Source organism: Ambystoma mexicanum, chromosome 9, assembly GCF_040938575.1.
Source record: "Ambystoma mexicanum isolate Mex_15411 chromosome 9, UKY_AmexF1_1, whole genome shotgun sequence".
Lineage (NCBI taxonomy): Eukaryota > Metazoa > Chordata > Amphibia > Caudata > Ambystomatidae > Ambystoma > Ambystoma mexicanum.
In genome coordinates, this window is record NC_090931.1 from 765,907,732 (window position 1) to 765,928,489 (window position 20,758).

The 20,758-nt window shown below is 41.3% G+C and overlaps 1 long non-coding RNA gene across 1 annotated transcript in view; it reads right to left on the reverse strand.

Annotated features, from left to right (window-relative positions):
• Positions 1-919: 919 nt before the first annotated feature.
• Positions 920-20,758, reverse strand: part of LOC138488593 (uncharacterized) — a 245,463-nt gene continuing 225,624 nt past the window's right edge. Inside the window, exon 3 of the long non-coding RNA XR_011274689.1 lies at positions 920-2,275. This is a non-coding gene — a long non-coding RNA (uncharacterized lncRNA). The remainder of the gene's footprint in view (positions 2,276-20,758) is intronic.

Sequence of the window (20,758 nt, forward strand, 5' to 3'; positions counted from 1 at the left end):
AAACTGTTTACAGGTCACTTGCCATTTTTCCAACTTTATTACATGTTGACATCTGCTAATGTCTGGAGGCAGGGTCACATCTTGTGTTGATTTTATCTGCATCATGACAATCTCTTTTTTTCCATAACCACACAAGGCCACCCCCATTGTAAAGAGGATAGCAAACTAAAACACAAACAAAACAATAATCAAAGAGATCAAATAATCGCTGCATGTCTTTGCAAGGGAAAACAAGATTTATTACAGGCAAAAAGTCTCAAATAGACTTGTAGAACTGAACTGACACAGAGCTCTCGCGTTCCAAAAAGTTACAGGTTATTTAGCAGAAAACTGCTATACATAGGTTACATTGTTATCCCACCTCCCTTCTTTGACACATGATTGTGTCACCCTGGTGTCTACTAACAAGGTAAATATTAGGTCTCCTATGTTCACTCCCACCCGGGGTTCCTCATCCGGGTCGTGAGAGACTGTTACTATTGGACACATTAAGCTGCTATGTGGGCTGTCCTATTGTGGATATATGCTCATCCCTGTAAAATGGTTACCCGCCACAACTCCTGCTACTCTGGGTGCCAGTGTTTGCAGTAATATGTTTCTCTCCCACTGCCCAACTGCTGTGTTTGCATCTGTTATGTGTTTGACTGCTGTTGTTGTGCTTGTGGCTGTTGCATCAGAGATATTGATATTTGCAGCAGTTGCTGTGATATCTGCTGTTGTGGCGGTGGTGTGTATTGCATTCCGTGTTGTACCTGTGGCTGTTTGGTGCTATTTGGGAATTATTGCTGTTCTGTGTAATCCTTGACCCTTCACCGGATGCTGAGTTTCTCAGCATTGCCACCAAATGTTAAGGTTGTCCCAATCAATAATGAATAGTCAATAATGAAACAAACTCAAGAAAATTGAGAAAATACAAGTGCACAAGGACAACCAGTTTTATTTAAATGTGAATCGGATGGCGAAATACAAAAAAAAAACGTGAACATTACAATGTAAAACACAAGCTTTTAAGTCCAAAATACTTCACACATATGTTATGATTAGTGATAAGTAAACAACTTCTATCATTGGTTAACGGAATATAATACCTTTACATTCTATACATGATGGCTACTATTATTGGATATTCCTCAACTGATGGCTCCTCCTATGGTAATTCTTCTAAAAGTGTTTATGCTATGTTATGCTAAATTATTGCTTGGCGTCACTAGCCAACTAGGCATACACAGTCCTAATTCGTCAGTGGTTTGCTCATCCAACCTTGGACACTTTAATGCAATGCCAGGATGCTTGGTAGGGAAGAAGAGATGGGTGGACTGTTATGATTAAATTTGAAAAAGTCGACTCCCTTCCTATTCCCTGGCCTCAGAACTCCATCTGCCAATTTGTTAGTGACCTTGATGCTGCCCCTGTGTATGGCTAGACCACGGAAATAGCGGGTATGCTGTCTAGTTAAACCAGGATTAAATGGCCATTGTTCCAATCACGTGGTTGTTGACCACTGTTTCAGACTGCATTTTCATCTATTCTAAGCCGTATTTGATGCTATTTGTGTTTATTTATCAAAATGCTCCTTGGCACTGTAGTTTCTTGTACCTGGTGATCAAAAGCTATCTGTATTTTCCTACTGCTATGAATAGAAGCTAATTAACTTTTGGAGTTGCATGCTGTGCACTTCTGGGAACTGTTATCTAGTGGTTTTGCTCCCGTGTTGGAGCTCCCTTGCTTCATGGCCTTGTCACCCAACACAAGTGTCTGTCGGAATATTGCATGGCTTGGGACTGTGTGTGTGTGTAAAGCTGTTTTGATTTCAGGAGTCCATTTTTCAGTATACATGTCTTTCACAGTCCTGCCTAAAATTTGCTTCAGTCTCTACCATGTTAATTTTCTTTGTGTCTTCTGCGTTGCATACCGCCATACATTTATTGCCTGCCCATTTATGCTGCCATCTACTTCTACCTATGTTCATGTCTATGCTCATTTGTGTAATCCTATCTGGGTCTGCTGCAAGCTTTCTAACCATGTAGGTGCTCTCTGCCTTTAAGCACTGCTTGTGTGGCGCAACCTATTCTGCTCTTTATGGCAGCGGCATTGTACCTAATGTTTAAATAAACTGTTTACAGGTCACTTGCCATTTTTTCAACTTTTTTACATGTTCACATCTGCTAACGTCTGGAGGCAGGGTCACATCTTGTGTTGATTTTATCTGCATCATGCCAATCTCTTTTTTTCCATGACCACACAAGGCCATCCCCATTGTAAAGAGGATAGCAACCTAAAACACAAACAAAACAATAATCAAAGAGATCAAATAATCGCTGCATGTCTTTGCAAGGGAAAACAAGATTTATTACAGGCAAAAAGTCTCAAATAGACTTGTAGAACTAAACTGACACAGAGCTCTCACGTTCCAAAAAGTTACAGGTTATTTAGCAGAAAACTGCTATACATAGGTTACAATGTTATCCCACCACCCTCATTGGCTAGCACCCATAGAACATGGTAATACCACCATGTAGTCCCTGGACCGATTGGCCACACTGTATCTACACCCATTCCCTTACACACATGGCCCATTACATCACCACTATTTAATCTGATTATGGGATGGGCTGTGGAACATATTGACACATTAATAAATCATGGCCGTCATGTGATATGCACCCCTCCGATCCAGACACATTCAAATTAAACTGGAGAGGCCAACTCCGCTTTGATAAGACAATAGGCTTTATCATTATACCAGACACTGTGAACAGAAGTTGCACTCTCAACCTTGTACTGAATTTATTAGCATCACATCTGCTCCTCCTGTCCCAAATCACAGAAGGTTTCAGACATGGATCTCCCCTTATCTCCTTCACACTCCAGGTGCCCAGCAATGACGTGACTGGGCCATTGTTCTTGAGTCTCAATTTCATGGATTTATTTACTCTAATTACGTGTTTACTTGCAATTCAAATGGGATTACTGCTCCTTGGGTGAGGGCAGTAGTACTTTAAATCTTCACCTGGTCTGTTGGCAACAAAGAACCTTATGCCCTATGTTCATGAATTTGTCCTTCAAAGGTAGCATCCCTTCCTGCTTCTCCCTACAGCTAATATTCTGTTCCCACCATGTTCAGGGCCTGCAGCTGGATATGAGTGGTGTGGATCTGTGCACTGCGAGTGCTCTGACCTCTGCTTCTCTTCTGGGGGAATGGAAAAGGGATTTTTTTTGGGGATGGAGCTAAACAGCCCCGCAGTTCAACATTAAGGCTTGCGTTCTAACCTTTTTATTGTGTACTAGGCCTTGACATCCAATATGGTGACGCTACTGTCATGTTAACACGCTTACCTGGCTTCTGCCACAGAACCTTTCTCACTCCATCTTCCACTTGTTTCAGCTCTTTCCACACACATCACTAAAACAATGACTTCAGATACAGCAACTAAACACAGGGCGTATAACACTCCCCTATCTATTACCTCTGCAGCCGTAACATTAACAGTTTGTTTCTCCTTCTGTGCTGCTAATATGTGTCAATACTAACTACAAATGATACATACACCTTCTGCCACGGTAAACACACCCTGCTGACAAGATAATATGTGCTAATAGGTTTATCTCAGCCTGAAACTTTTGCCTGACTGTGAGGCTGTAAGTGCATCTCAAAACAACCTTCACCCCAAACCACACACACAATCCATGCCCAGACTTATTACTATACACACTCTACCAGTTGATATATGTTTTTCTCTTTATTGATAGGTGCTGTGTCTGCTCCCGGTACAGGCTTTGGCCTTATCGATTCCTCTCTTTTAGCAAAACCTGCTTCCTGATCTTTACACAGGGAAATCACTCATGGGGTTGTGGTCTTTTTCCGTTACTCATTCAGTGCTACCATAAAATGATCTACATTTCACAACCACCTAATTCACAGACAAGACTTTTTCTGATTACCAGGTAGTTGCATTCGGGTCCCAGCAGCACATGGGAGGCAAAAACAATCACCTACTCTTCTAAACCACCCACTTGTATAAGCATGGCGCCAAGGAGTACCAGACTAGCATCCATGTTCATGATCATCTTCCATCATTGTGTATAACTGCGCATGGATTGTGCTTCACTTTTATTTTGTTTGCAATGATCATCCCACTAATTTGTCATGCCTTTTCCGAGGTTGCTTATCATTATCATATGGTTCCCTGCAAATGTCTGGGTATACTGACTGTGATTCTCTGCCATGCCATGGAAGGTTCTGAGCTGCACCTTGTTGATTGGCTCAGAATTGCTACCTATTCATCCACTAGATTTGTCCTGTATGCTATCCCACACATTTTCCTGTAAACACATGCTCACATACTCTAAGCAGTTCTGGTGGGAATTATATTTTTCTTTTCTGAGTGCCATGCTGCATTTTGTCAAGCCGTTCAGAGGCATGTACCACTCAGCATCATGTTCCGCCATTTTGCAACTAAAAACCAACACATCATCTTAAGAGAAAATGCATGCCACCCTACTGAAATCTACATCTGGAAATTAGAGAAAAAGTCATCCAAGCAAGTTGGAATAGATCTATGTTTTGTTGAAAGCAGTTCATGTTCTCGAGCCGGGAGGGAGGCATACTTGATGGTAAGCAGACATTACACGTAACATAGAAAATACCTTATATTTACCTAGTGTCATCCGCATCTCATTTTTAATGGGTGCAATTCAGGCAAAATACAGTTTGTCTATCAGTTTCGTCACACTCATGAGTGTAGGCACCCACTTTGAAGCCTCTAAGCAATAATGCTTTAATTCTCAAACGTGTGTACTTCCTCCCTGACCGCTAGTTGCAAGTCTAGTGGTACTGCTATTTATTGTGTACTGCAGGTGTGGAAGTGTAGTGTACCCTACCTTGTTTATAAAAGCTTTTAGTTAACCCACTCTGATGCTAAACACATCCAATAATACCCCCTCCTGACATGACTGTACCTTCTCATGTGGGTTGGGGTCAAGCTTATTCAGGGCTGGACTGGGAACTAAAAGAGGCCCTGGAAATAATTACTGGGGACCAAAAGAGGCCCTGGAAATAAAGTTCAAAGTGGCCCCAAATTACACATTTTCAGCAAGCCCAATGCTTTTCCTATGAGAAAATTTGGAAATACCACAGAAAAGATGCCCAGGGTGCAGAGGCCCACCGGGAAATCTCCAGAGTTCCGTATCGGCCAGTCCACCCCTGAGCTTATTTCTCAGCTTCGTTTGATTTGTGCAGTTAAATAAAGGAGTGGACCCATTCTAAGATATATAAACCCTGTCTTGGATCTGCTCGCCTGTGAATGCAAACCTTACCTAAAACCAACACACTAGACATGTTTGCTTACCCATGTATGCAAATGGCCGAATATCCCCGTGGCGTAAATCTACACTGTGATGTACCATTTTATCAAGTATGCCTTTCCTCCCGGCTCGAGAACATGAACTGCCTTCAACAAAATACATAAGTATGAATTAGCATCAATTCCCTATACAAATTCGAGTTCAAATTCAAATTCGAGGGCGAATTCAGATACTGTTCAAGTACAAGCACAATTACAAATACAAATAATGACAAGGCGGACACACAAGCATCCTACAGACGGATCACAACATGCTATTTGAAAGGACAGATTCGCAATATGGTTACAGAGTTACATCCCCGTTGTTTACACTTATCTTTTGCTCACAAGGAATACAAAATTGCCAGAATTTTCAAGGGTTTCCCAAAATGTACCAATTCTACCTTAGGCTTATATCAACATGTAGGGCAGCAATATTCACTTTCCTCGCCACAGCCAATCCCAGTTACAGTGAGTATCAGGGGTCAAATATCCTAGTAGGTAGCCACACTGCATACCCCAATTAAAACAGCTAACATCCATTCCCATCTATTTTTGGAAGAATTAAAACAGAGGCATCACCCAACAAGGACGGCCAATAAATACTTAAATGCACTGATTACAATGCTGAGGTTCTATCTCAAACTAAGTGGCTGGTGCACATCATCTAATGAATGACTTTGAGTACAGTAAAGATAACTAGAACATCACAGTACTAAGTTTGGATTTATTATATACTTTTCAACATTAACATTTATCTTTCTTTATCTTGTTTATCCATTTTCTTGTTGAGATAAGGACAGTTTACATTGAAGGAGGAGTTAATTATTTACAAAGATAGACATGTGTACGACAACGTGCCTACAGCCAATTAAGGCAGCACAAGGTTAGTGGTCAAATGTATTGCCCTCAGGAAAATGGCATAATAACAATGAATTCATGAAAGGCACTGCTCGGAGAATAACCTCTCTTCAGGGTCTCTTGATCAAATAACACGGCAGAAGGGGTACATGAAATTTGCACATTAAATAAAATCAGAAGCATACCAAAATGTTTGCTTATTGTTAGCTACTTTTTTTGTAACTGACAATATTGGTGACGGAACACAGGGTGTTATCAAAGCAGACAAGGTGCTTCCAACATTACATTTCTCCTTTTATTTTCTAAAAAAAGAGGGATAGCTGTCCCCACATTTGACTGTGAGCTGGTATTGTTAGAGGGTTGCTGGGATTGGCCGTATCAACAATTCTTGAAATGCATTTAGCATTCATGACTTTGCTAACTTTATTCATTGATTGCATTTAGAGCAGTGCCCAGACCCTCATGCATAACGGCGCTAGTTACAGAAAGTGCGAGGAGACAAATTATGAAGTGCAAGCCAATTTATACAGTTTTGAAAGAAAGGATAGGGAGGGTGCACATTGAAAGTTGCACCCCATGTTGGGCGGGGGCTACTTCAAGTGTACAGGGGTAAATAAGCAAAACACCATTTGTGTGGGTGCACAATCTGGTAACGCCTCACCTATGGTACGGGGGGGGGCGACAGCAGGTGTGCGCATAGACATACTGATGGTTTCTAAAGTGAGAGTAGGTTATGTCCTGCCTGCCAGGTCCAGGTAAATAATGGTAGTGCAATCTGGAGCACAGCAGGCTAGGCAAGGGAAAAGTAAACACATAAGCATCTGGGTGGGTACAGTGATGATAGGTTGTGCGGTACAGGGTTACCAGCTAGTTATAAGGTGGGTCATTATTATGACAGCAAGCTCGAGTGCACCATAATGTACATGAAGGTGCGATTGACGAAAGTGAGGAGATCATAAGTAATGCCCTGCCTACTGGGTCCGAAGAAAATCGAAAGAACCTATATGGGAGCAGACGAGTGAGGCACATGCTGGACAAAGCTGCAACTAAGCAGTTGAGGGATTACCTCAGCAGCGCGTCTGCTGAAAGCAAAGTCATGAGAATGTTGATGCATCGCTGTGATAGTTGGTAAGACAGGTACTGCAGAGGCATGTCCGTATAGTCCTTTGGCCATGGAGGATTTTACATTGTAGCTGAAGGAAGGGCCAGGCACGTACCTTATAGCCCGATTCAAGGAAATGTGTGCAGAAATCCCGCAAGGCCTGAAGCGCCAAAAAGGACACTGCGTGCAAACAGAATGTAAAATGCGCACCCCAGGTATTCATGGAATTGTTTGGGCAAAGTAACTGTATTCGCAAGTCACGGCCCGGGGCACCCCTAACACGCACAGCACAAATTGCAAGATCAGGTACCCTTGTGCAGTCCGGTTGGTGCAATTACACATATCGTTCAAACAGTTTGTGGGGTCCCCCGCAGCAGACCTGCATCTCAGGGACCCTCTGCATGGTCCCCGTAACTGTTCCTGGCACCCCGATAATCTGCGTATGAAAAATCGTAACTCGGTCGAAGCTCATATGTGTGAGAACCTCAGTAAACCGTTCCTGCACCCTGCGAGACTGCGTATGCAAACCCCTAAGTTACATTGGAACCCCGGTTGAGTACACGCACCCCAAACAAAATCCAACATGCAACCCCACCTCCGTGCTGTAAATCCTACACGCAAGTGTACTTACGTCTGCCTTCGAGTGGCGGACCGTCTGGAGGACTTGCGTGGCCATTTCCTGGATGAGAGGTTGCGCGAATGAAACCATGAATACATCTCGTGCCATGCAATAATGCGCGTGAGAGGGACTGCTTGCAGGCCGTCCCTTGGAATGCCCACTTTTTCACAAGTTCTTGCCCATTTTTGGTGTTCTGCCCCCTTTCCAGCCCTCTGCACAAGCCACGCCCACGCTCTTCGTGGAGTATCGCGCAAGGCCCTTGATGGCTCGCGAAGACATGTTGAGTCAGCGTGAACTCAGCGTAAGTTCAGGAAAAGTACCGCACATTTGTTTCCATGAATCGACGATTTACGTGCAGTTGCTCGTGCTAGTGCCCTATTTTCCACGCAAAGTATTCCATGAATCGGGTCTTTAGAGTGCAAAGTGTTGGGGTCTTCATGGCCCTGACAGGCCCAAACAGGCGATGATGCGAGAGCCCTTAAAGGTTACCCTTTTGTGGGTCCTTTAAAATTAAAGAGTACATTGCACAGAGTGAACTACATATGTTTCCACTAAGGTGCACTCCATGCAACCATCCTCATTTCCACCACTTACTAGAAAAGTGAAGAGGAAAAACAGATGAAGTCAACTTTACTCTTTCATTTTTCCACTGCGTTGGTGGAAAAGTGAAAATGCCTTCTACAATTCAAGTTTGCGGAGGCATGTACAATGTATTACTATGGAATCAGCCTGATTTTAGTAGGTAGTAATTTCAGGAAGGTTTTCTCACACCATGAAGATATGTGCTGGCGGAATATCTAAAGGATGTTCGTTATGGCATGGAGTAGATATCATGTGTAAAATGTATGTGTACACATTGTACACATTCATTTTGCTCCACGCCATATGTTCATTCCTTTGCATGCTGTGAGGAGTTGTGGGGGATCATAAGTTATGATCCTGTTTCTCACTTTCGCTTCATCATCCATATACTCAAGCATTTACACTCCACATAATTTCATGCTGGGACGAATGCTGCAGATTTCTATGGAATGTGACTGCTTTTTACACCACGAAAATCCCATTTTAAACCCAACCCGCCATGCGCAAATTGCAGGCAGCATTAAAACATTTTGCACAGCAAAGTGCAAAAAGGAGCAATGAAGGAAGGTACGCCTCCACTTTACACCTCCATGTTGCACTCCAATGTGTAAATGTGGCAAATCATGCAGAGGGGGCCTATTTGCACCCTGTCAAAAACAATTTTGGGGCAAACGGAGAGAAATGCCACAGAAGTTTTGGACATATCTTGCAAAAGAGGCCACATACCCCACAGAAAAAACAATGGATTCTCAAGTAACTCTGAATCAATGATTTTGGAAATTCAACTAGTGACCTAATTTTAGAAGCTGTGTACCACAGGGCAGGACCGAATATCATTGAGAGAGTTAGCTTCTTGCATCTGCCATCTCTGTTAGGCTTCAGCGGCTATTCAAGCACACTTAAATATGTTTTGAAGGCTATACTGTGCATGATGCAAATATGTACATTGAAGGATCATTGATCTGGTGTGTGCACAGATCTTTATCCAGTCACATCATCAATATGCATTCACAGAGATGCCTCTCAATTTCATCTGTCAAATAGGAACCCTTTTGCCAAGACATCGCCTGCCGATACAGCATTGCTATAGCAAGATATTGTGCCTACAAGCACAATATAATTTAAGCATTCTCCTTTGGTTGGCACACTAGGAACTGACTGAAGAATTTTCACCAGGTTCCAACTAACCTGTGATATTACAGCAGATGGACCTGGGTGGACTCACCCAGTCTCCTAAATATGCAAGCTACAGTATGTGTCTTCGTGAAATATATCTTTCAGTTAATACATATCCAGTTTAGCCAGCTGTTTGTGAATGTTAGGGTCAAATGTTGAATCTAATTTACAAAGTGTACCTTAATCAAGATAATTATAGCTCACTACCCAAAGAGGGAATCGCATGATGTAAGTCTCACCCATCTGCTGCATCATCCCCCCAACAAGACCGTAGAAAGATATTGGCAGCAAACACAGTCCATTCTAGAGCTGCATCTTAACTGCAGGTGGTTGGCCAGCACCTTGGAATGGTGTGTTGAAATTATGCAATTAGACACCACATGTCTCCATTTAAGGGACACCGAATTCTGAAGGTTATGGTAAAGTCAATTGTTCCACTCACCCGGCGATGGGCCTCAACCCAGACTAAGATACCTAAACCTGAAAAGAAATACCTGGATAATATATTCTAGCCAGACATAAAATAGAAAGATCATGTCACCCAGCTGTTGATCTTCTGTTAAAGCAATTCAAGAGTTGCTAAATAATTATTAATGTGAAGAAACTTTGCATCATGCAAAATCTAAATCCCTAACTAGCAAACCTACATTGGTGGGACCGCTGAAACCCCCTGCCAGAGAGCAAGTAGCCCTGTTCAAAGAGAAAAACTCTTATTTATTCCTAATCATTTTAAGGCCAAAAGGAGAGCCTTTTGATACCACCTCTTTAAAAATGAAGCAACAATTCATTTGAGGAAAGGAAGATATATCATGAGACAATCAACCACTAGGTATAAATATGGATCTTCCGTGAATGAGCTTCACCAGCATGATACATGCCAGTAGCTAGATTGCAAGAGTAAAAATAAACTAAGCCCTGTAACGGTCTCTCTGCCCATTGAAAACCGGAAACAAGACAGTAATTCACAACTAATGTAGTCAACAGTATTCAATACAGTAGCCAGGTCATTGCAATTAACTGTTTTATTACGTCCACCCTTTGTATTGTGGTAAATAGAAAAGGCCACTCCATGGAATCAAATTACTTTTCGGCACCTAACATCATGTCCATGGACTGCAGCTCTGGTTTAATGAATAAAATAACCACAAAGAATCAGTGAATATTTAATTATGCAGATCTTTTAGGTATAAATCTGGACTAATAATTGCATCAAGGACATAAGCATGCATTCAAGTGTCTTATTGTCCCAATTTAATACGGGTAGAGTAAATAATGATTTACAACAGTTACATGATATGATATGATTGGTTATTTATAACGTGCTTAATACCCAGAGGTTTCTAAGCGCGGACCTGGGGATTGAACCCGAGTTGCTCCATGTCGTTTTGCTTCCAGGGCAAGCACGTTGCTGATGAGCTAACCTCCTGAGCTATCTTCCTTCTCAGGTTACTGCTTGTCTCAATGTGAACGGGGGAATAGCATATGCAAGTGCTTTTTCAAATATAGCAAGTACCCTAGATGCCACGTGATCAATGTTCTGCTCTTAGTAATTGAGGTGACCTCATTTGGACTGTTCGGTATTTTGTGGATATTTGGGGCTTTGCGGTATTTTCTTACCGCCAAAATACCTTTAGCAATAATCACTCTCTGTATTCATATTGGGTCACACATGACAATAATACATTACATTATTTCAGAATTCAGACCTATTTAGATGGTATGCGCGGTAGTTTGCGTGGTTGGTTGGTATAGTGGTTGGTTCATTTGTGGCCCCAATATCCAACATCCCTTGTTTTTTTATCTAGATTGTTCTTGATCACTAGAGAGACCTCAGGCCTACATTTTAGGGATACCACATTTTCAGTGTTAGTGTTGTGTGCCACCATGGGCAATTGTGGTATTTTTGTGGTAATTTCCACTACCTCATATACGGTAGGGAACTATGTCCAGAGAGTCTCTCTTCCCGTTGATTCATGTACCTCCAACAGGCTATGCTACAAACAGTCACTCACAACTGTCCATACTGAATAGAATCCTGCACACATCTGCTTTAAAATGACAATTGCACTGTTTAAAAATCTACCCATGTTTAAATCTTTCCCCATGCAAAATGAAAGAGAAAAATAATACACACTAGCTATCTGTTTTCAAATATTTTTGTATTATGGAAATTCCATTTAAACACAGTTTAACTTTTTTTACAGAAATAAATAAAATGGTACAACATTATTTGTGATAAAATGAAGAGGGAGCTGCGAGAATATATCCAATTGGTAACATTAAATATGCTGATAAGAGACTGAGACTCCCTCTAATACACTGACTGAACAGCTTTGCGCCCTTTCGCACAGCTCCCACTCGCTTCTGTAATTACCTTATCTGTTCAGCATGAGTTTTCTCCGGCTATTCTCTTTCTGAATTTGGCTCCCTTGAAGATCAACACCAGTGAGAACAAGCATCTGCCGTTCTCAAACCGGGGTTATTGCCTGGAGCTCCCAGCTTTTGCAGCAGGAATGCCCAAGCCAGGAAAGAGATCCTTCTCCCAGCTCTGCAAGATGTCGACTGCCTTCCCCCTCCTCTCAAGCTTCCCCAGCAAAGTTCTAATCACAGCCTCTAGCATGATACTTGCTATGACGCTGCTCCAATCAGAATCAATCATGTCATCTCCTCCCTCACTACACAATGGCTCACTTCTACAGTGGCAATTGTAGCAAACTGATTTCCTGCTCCTTCGAGCTCTTTGCTTCCTGTAGTTATGTGGACAGAGCAGCAGAGAAAAAAATGAATGTGCGTTTAAAAGTTCACTTTCAGAGTAGGCCTAATTCTGCAGTGGAGACACATTTTTTATTAGTGGGTTATGTTAAATGAAGTTTTATTAGTCAGGTTAGTTGTTAATAAGGTTAGTTATTACATTTTCAAATGTGTCTCTTGCAACATAGGCATTTCAGGTGAAAAATTGTGTGCATTTTGAATGTGCAGATGTGTGCTTTTAACTGTAAAATGGATTTGCATCTTATATGTAAAAATCGTTTTTGACTGAATAGCCTGTCTTTACTTATATGTCCATGTTACTCTGGCAACACATATAGCAATGCCCCACACCCATGTAGTGGTGCTGCATAAAAATGCTACCTGTGCAGTAGTGGTGTACTCTGTGCTGTAACACGCCAAATATCCTTACAGGACTCTGTGTTTTCTTTGCAAGATGTCATTTCTTGAAAAGTAGAAGCAATTTCAGAAAACTACAGTGAGTTGTTGAGGGCCCCAATAAGAAACCTAACCACAAGCTTATTCACTTTATTCCTACTATTTATGGATATCTCCCAGAGAGGAAGATGACCTGGATTTATAGAACAAGGTTGAAAATCATACAAATACACTAGCAGTTTCAGTATCATCTCTGCAGACTGCCCCATTGACCCTAATCACATGTATGGTCGAGTTGGGTGACTTAAAAACAGAGCCTGAGCAAGTAGTCTCTCTGGATGATCTCTCTGACATACCTGCAGACCCTAAGGAGATAGATATTTACTTTACTCATAGGCAGTCGCCCTACATTTTACATTGCGCCAGAGTCCCTCATACATCAGACAAATGCTGATTCTGCTTACTGGTGTTATACACCAGTTGTTCATCTTTTCCACCTCAAGAATGTTAATAGTATCACCCCAAAGTGATCCTAGCACTACAGCCTCTTTATTTTTTTATATGTTTTTATTAAAAAGAGATTGGGCCTCATTACGAGGTTGGTGCTAGTCATGGCGCTATTAGCGCCATGACTAGCACCAATAACGGGACCGTATCCGCCCTCGTTCAATGGGGACTTACCGGTCCAGTCCGACCTTGGCGGGACCGGTAAGTCTCCATTGTAAAAGCCATTCCCCATTCCCATTTGAGCCCCCATAGGGCTTAATGGGAAGGCATCAATAACGGGCGTTAATAAAACCAGGCGTTAAGGGAGGGACCCGCTAAGGGACCTCGGAATAGGGCACAAAGGGATTACCGGCACCAGTGTCATTACCGGTGCCCGGTATCCCTTTGCGCCCACCTCAGAATGAGGCCCATTGTATTTTTCAGTTCACAATTGAAACTTTTACACTATTTGACAAATAAAACATATATACGCATTACCTTAACTCATAGTGAAGAAAATACCATTGCACAAATAAAATCACTCATAAAATTCTTAAATACACCAAAATAATTGCATCTGTACATCATTCATTAAATGACATACATACTCCAAAGTAATCACATCTGTACATCATCATTAGATGATAACTCTCTACTGAAATTGTGAATTTAGGCTTCACAAATCATGCACAGTCATGTTCTCCATGTTCCGTTACCCTTTTAAGCTCTGAAACATCTTTAGTAAGAGTTTGGTCAGAGCTAAGATCAACTCTGGGTTACAGGTTAACATACACGTATACAAAAAAGGTAGCAGGAGCCCCTCTCTCGAAAGAACACAGCAGGTTCAGTGGTTTTTAACCACTTTGAGAGTTCGCAGCCATCTGCTTTTTGCTCCCTGTACCTTTCACAGATGGGAAATATCCATTTGCATATCAGTCTTTGTCCCGCCCACATGGGCAGTCCAGCACCGAAATGCTATGGCCATTCTCTTCTGAACAAGAGTACCAACAACAACCCCATACACGTGTTTCAGCCTTGTTGGGCCTCATCCGTGAGGTGAAGCTGTGCCTCTCTGCGCACAGTGAGCAGGTAGTCAACGTCTGGTTGCCCCCAGGGAACCTAGGGTGACCAACCCCAAGTTCCTTCCAAAAATACAAAAAAGGTAGCAGACGCCCCTCTCTCGAAAGAACACGGCATGATAACCTGTTCAGTGGTTTTTAACCACTTTGAGAGTTCACAGCGATTAACATACACCTACCCCATGAAAAGTTGGTTAGGACCTCAGTAATTGAATGAGCAAACTGGGCCAAATGTATGATCCTTTCACTTATTAGCACTGGACATTCCATTACTAAATGAAATAGCGACTCTGACAGAACCTGTCCACACAAGCGACAACCTCTGAGTTCAATGAATAGACCTATTTTTGGGCCAATAACCTGTGCTTTGAGAGACAAGTAAGACACAATGTTAAATACCAATCCCTATGTGTCTGGGGCAGAACATTATTTAAGTAGGGCTTAAGCCTGTCTACAGAAATATGTGATTTTCTTTTCCTTTAAAAAGTTTGCAACTTTTCAGGTCCTCAAAGTCCATCCTCTTGTCCCAAAGCTTGATTTTCTTTTTCCTGACATATTCTGATTCTTATTCATCAAGAGCAATAGTTTGCAGAAAGACTGCAGATCCCTTATGGAAATATGTGAGAAATAAACCTGTGTCATGTCTCTTGGTTAAACACTCAAACAAATAAAAGCCCAATGAAGGTTTTAAGAACTGGACAGAGTTTGTTAAGTAAGACAGGCTCCTTTTTAAATATTGCGTCCGCCAAGAGGTTAGGCTCAGTTCTAGTCTCATCACGCTAATTGGAACTGAAGTGGGAAGACCAAGCACTGACATCCAAATCTTCCTTTTGAAAAGGTCCAAGAATTTCCTGTTCTTAAAGGCTATCAATTCACAGCCATACAATATCGTTGTAGTAATGTTTAAGTTATAAAACTCTATTAATGGGGTCAAGGAATAAGCACACAGTATCCATTGTAACACATTCTTTAGTTAGCTGCATGATCGCATTGTTCCCTTCATTGACTCTTTTTGAATTTTAAGTTGGGCTTTTGCAGATATAGTATAACCCAAATAGCTTATTGGGTTTACCCTTGTAATGGGAGTCTTATTCAATCTCCAGACATACAATTAATTTTTTTATTTAGTTGTGGCCACCATTACATTGGATTTATTGGGATAAATAGTCAAATGATTCTTTCCCAAATAGCTTTCCACTCTATTTAGGAGCCGTTGCAATCCGGCCGGGGTTAATCTAGCAGTACCAAATCATCAGCGTAAGCTATTGTATTCACGATGAGATCCGACCATTTGGGAGCACAACCCATCCAAGATGTTCTCTCGTCCCAAAGGTCAGCTTAATAGAGATTAAAAAGGGTGGGGGTTAAGACGCATCCCTGACACACTCCTTTCATTACTTGTATGTCTCTAGATATGTCTCAGAGGGTATTCAAGCTAACTTTCATTGAGCTTCCGTTATATATTAACTGAATAATGCGAAGGAGGCCCAAGTTGATGCCTCACTTGCTTAGTTTCTCCCAAAGATTACTGATGTTGATGTTATCAAATGTGGCTTTTAAATCAATCACAGCCACATATAAAGATTTCCTGAAAGGACTTCTATATCAGACATGCATGTGCACAGGGCTACTGCGCTCATTAAAGTCCCTACTCCCTTTCTGAACCCTATTTCTAGCGGAATAAGTTGTCTGCTAGACGCAGCCCATTGAGTTGGATATTTAAAAAATAATTTGGCAAAACATTCTGGATGCAGAGTTGATCAAGGCAACTGGCCAATACTGGATGAATCTCCTCAATCACCTCTTTTAAATTTAGGGACTATAGTTTTTTCTACCAAGAACTGGGACAATATTCTCCCATAGCAATGTGCGTGAAAAGTTTGAATAAAATGTCTGCCCATAGTGCAGGATCACCTTTGTATATTTTGTTTGGAACTCCTTCAGACCCGCTGATTATATAGTTATTACAATTTTTGGTTACCAGCCCGTGTCTGAAATATCGAAGGATAGCATCCAAATGGGCCCCGGCAGTGTGTTATTTTCAAAAACTAAAGGTTGATCCATAGGTGCTCGAAATTTATGAGTGAGATAAGTTTCCCAAACTTCCTCCGACACACAATACGACTGCATCCTTGCTTAAGAATTACTGGAATCGTTCAAAATTCCTAATGACCTAAGCCATCTCTGATAAGCATGCCTCACCGTGTTTTTCCCTTTTGTAATTTCAACTGTGTTTAATCATGCTGAATTTTTAGTCAGCCCTTTGATTGTTATCCTTAGCGCACCTTTTTTCTCAATAATTTATTTATCTAACAGATTCCTTCATCTGAGAGAAATGGCTTGATCTGTTTAACAGAGGAAGTGCCTGATTTAGACAATAAGAGATGGAAATCTTTGGGACAAGTGATTTCCTCTCTTCTCTCATTATCCAGAGTTTCCCACCATCTTCTCAATATAGTTATCTTTGCCAGTGCTACCAAGTTGCAAAATTGTATTATGTTTACCCATTACCACCAGATGTTGTGGCCCCTCAAATTTCAACCAGCTTAGTACCTGAAATACTGTGTGTTAAATGTAGCATTACATGGTCGCTCTGAGAATTTTTTACTAAACATCAAAGCTTTATATTCTTAGCGGACAAATAGCCAATTGTAGATGCAGCTACCAAATTCTTCCAAGTCGAAACTTGTTCCCTTTGACCATCGAATAACAGTTTCATTTGTAAGAAACCCCATTTGAAAAAGAAGGTTGGCCATAATAAGCCCTATGTGCTCCTTTTCCTCATATCATAAGTAGTAGTTATGACTGAGGCCTGCCTTGTTGGATTTACTGGGCTGTTTGTCAAGAGTTCACACTGCCCAGTCATGGAGGCTACAGTAGAGTCTAATGTGGGTGTGAAATTGACAGAGCCTGCCAACTTCAAGTCAACCGCTTTTCCCATCCCACAAGTGTCTGAGCTTAGATCAGATCTAAGTTGTTGACGATTTTTTCATCAAAAAGGAGCACATTTCTTTTAACTTGGCTGAATTTGACCTACCTTTGTGTGCCCCTGTGTTTCGTAGAGGCATATAAATGATTGCAGCATGATGTTTAAGGCTGCTAACAAGGTCAGATTTAGCTCACAAAATTCCTTGCAAAAGGATAAATCCCCTTGAAATGGGAGGTAGGAATGTTCTGCCTTAACAGAAAAATTCAATCCAAGATCGCCTTCCAGGTCGGTTGTGTGAATAGTGTAATTCAGCAAGGTATTAAATACACCTGGTGACATGCATAGTCTGTCATTGACTTTCTCAATTACTTCAATTCCTTCGAATTCTTTCTCAAGAAACACACAATCGTTCAAAAGAGAAGTGCTCAGTCTATCTTCAACTTTGATAAGGACCGGACCTGATATTTTACAAACATGTTCAAAGGCTACCCCGGCCCTTACCATGGATATATCTGAAATTGAAATGTCTGAGGAAATTGCTTGCCTTTATGATTTATTTTGCTGTTGAGGGAAGAAAGTTGTAATTTTCCCCAGCTCCAGATTTTTCTCAGTGTGACTGAGCTGGTCGCCCTCCCTTCCATGACCAACGGAGCACCCTTAATTCTCAAGTGATAGTGTTTACTTTACCCCTTCATACTCCCCGCTAAAGAGAACTTTGCTAAGGCTTAATTCTAAATGCTTTGGCTTAACAGATGTTTTATCAAATTGCAGGGGCCAGCAATGACAGAGCAAAGGCAGGGAGAGCGTTCAGAAAAAGCACACATCCACTATGTGTGGATGGAACCTCTGTATCACCTAGAAAAGCAACAAAGCAGGCTAGCCACCTTCGTTTTTTAGCTTCAAGTCGCACTGCACACTAACATATCAAACCTGACTTTTCTGGGTAGTTTTTGGTAGCTCTAATTCTAGAGTTCACATTCTTACCCATCTCACCATTAGCAGTCCAGCACTGATTCAACACTATTCAGCTCAGCCATTCAGCACTATGCCCCACCCTGGCATTGCTCACAGAGCTCACAGGAGACAGGAGGCAGCTGCACAGAAGACAGCAGGACACGGATTCACAAGGGCTCTAAGGACTAGCAGGATCACCTCTAACTCCTCATGACCCCTCTGCCATACCAAGCCCAGCACCAGCCACATGTCTTCCCTCGCCTCTGTCACCGTACTCCACTCTGTAAGGACGCTGAAAGCGCTTGAAAGAAATTAGAGGAAAGGTCTGCAATGAGTGTGAAGTAGCTAGCGCTGTACCAATGTGTCAGCAGATTTGCACGCTACACATGTCCAGCCGCGTCCGACAGTATTCATTATATTTTTAGAACATCTTCAGATACATTTTAAATCTTTCTCAGAGAGATTGGAACAGAGCCCGCATTATATAGAACAATTGAGAGACTTCAGTTTTCAGGGCAATATTTTTCCTTTTACATATAATGTTGCTTGTTGGGGCAGTGAATATGAAATTATAGTAAGGGTCAGATCGGGGCATAAAATTGACCCGGCACCAAAAGAATGTGACTTTTTGAGTAGTAGACAAGGGGGAGTTTTTTGGTCAAATTTGTTGACAGTTCTGCATTTTAAAGCATATTTGTTCAGTAACACTGATAGAAACTGCTGCCTGCATAGTTAATTAACTAATGAAAGTGGCCCACTTTTGCCAGAAAACAGGGAATGATTCATAGTGCATATGACACAGTGACACAAGAGCTAGTGTGACATAGCGTACAAGGAATTATCACCACATTTGTAAATAAATACAAGGCCTGTTGAGCAAGCAGAAGGGAATAAAGCTGCACATGTAACATTAAAAAAATTGTCCATTGTCTTCATGAAGAGACGCTGAACCAAACTGGGCTCTCCTAATATTGTGTAGTGGGGTTTATTTTTTACATGGATTTCAAGCAATTGATGGGAATGGTAAGGGATGTTAGAAATGTGAAATATTATGATGGGGTGTGTATTTTTTTTAACATTATTTTGAGTGCATCGGTTGGAAAATTGTTTTGTTTTGCTTTTGTATAATGATGAATTTGATTTCTGGTGTTCCAGTATGGTGAACCCAAGGAGTCACTGTGTATTAATCATAATTTTCAGTTTTATTTCAGGCCTTGTAGAAGAGGAGGGTTAGACAATTGGTCTGTGCTAAGTACTTAATCTGTTTTTTTTTCCATTCACTTTAGAGATTACTAATTCCTTACCCCGGCAGGGCCGGATTCTTGGAGCGCTGGACCCTAGGAGGATGCCACAGGAGGAGGCCCCGGGAAAGCCCCGAACGGAAGAATGATGGTGAAGCTAAGGAGCCTCAGATGCCAAAAAGATGACATCTGTGGAGGAGGTTTCATGGACTGCCAAACTGGAAGAATTACGCTCATGTCAGTGTCAAGTGCACTGTGGGTGCAGAGACTGAGGGACAGGACATTCCAGAGGCGTGTTCCTATATTCTGGATACCAGGGACTAAATACAGGATATTCATTTTGTTTATTTATCCTCACTTTGTTTCATTTTTCATGTATTGCTCATGGAGCATATTCCTGTGCTGTGTTCCACCAAAATGGACTTGACAAAGGATGTTGTTTAATATTATTATTATTATTTTTTGTAAGTTTTTTTTGTGTTCATACATACTGGTATTATATTCCGTGGGAGAGACTGCTTATTCCATGGAATGCAAACATATGTGAAATATGGACTTTCCATTTCTTCATGGACATTTAAATGTGAACACTTCAGTCGGGAGTGCATAATTTATTTTATTTTATTACATGTGGACATATATATGTGGACTAATGTGCATATTTTATTTTATTTATTTTTCTTTACTTTACATATGTATGTTCAAGTATGGACACTTAAGTGGAAGATACACATTTTTTTTTATTCTATTACTGTCTTTCTGCTATCAATTATTTTTAATGTTTGTTTATGGAAAAGGAGGGTGGTGAATATCGAGCTCTCCCAGAGAAATTCATTATTATTTTGGCACATGCATTTTAGTAAAAATGATTATTATTCCTCCCACAGTGAAGTCGGCAGTGATCACAGCAGGAGGAAAAGGAGGGAATGTAACACATGTCAGTGTGATGCTGCCAATGGAAAGGATGTATGCAATTTTGTATACAGAATTATGCCCTTCATTAATATCCAGGGCAGGTTATGTGATATGTGAGGGTCTGTGTGATAAAGGACATGCAGGGAGGCCTGATTTGCATCTTATTGGCATCATTGAGAAATCACAGAATATTATGTTACAGGAAGTTACATGAGGCTTTGATACTTGATGGTATCATGTAAAGCAACATTGCAAGATGCAAAAGCAAACACAATTAATGTTGATCAATATTTGTTATGAAGGTTATGATGATTTATGCCACACA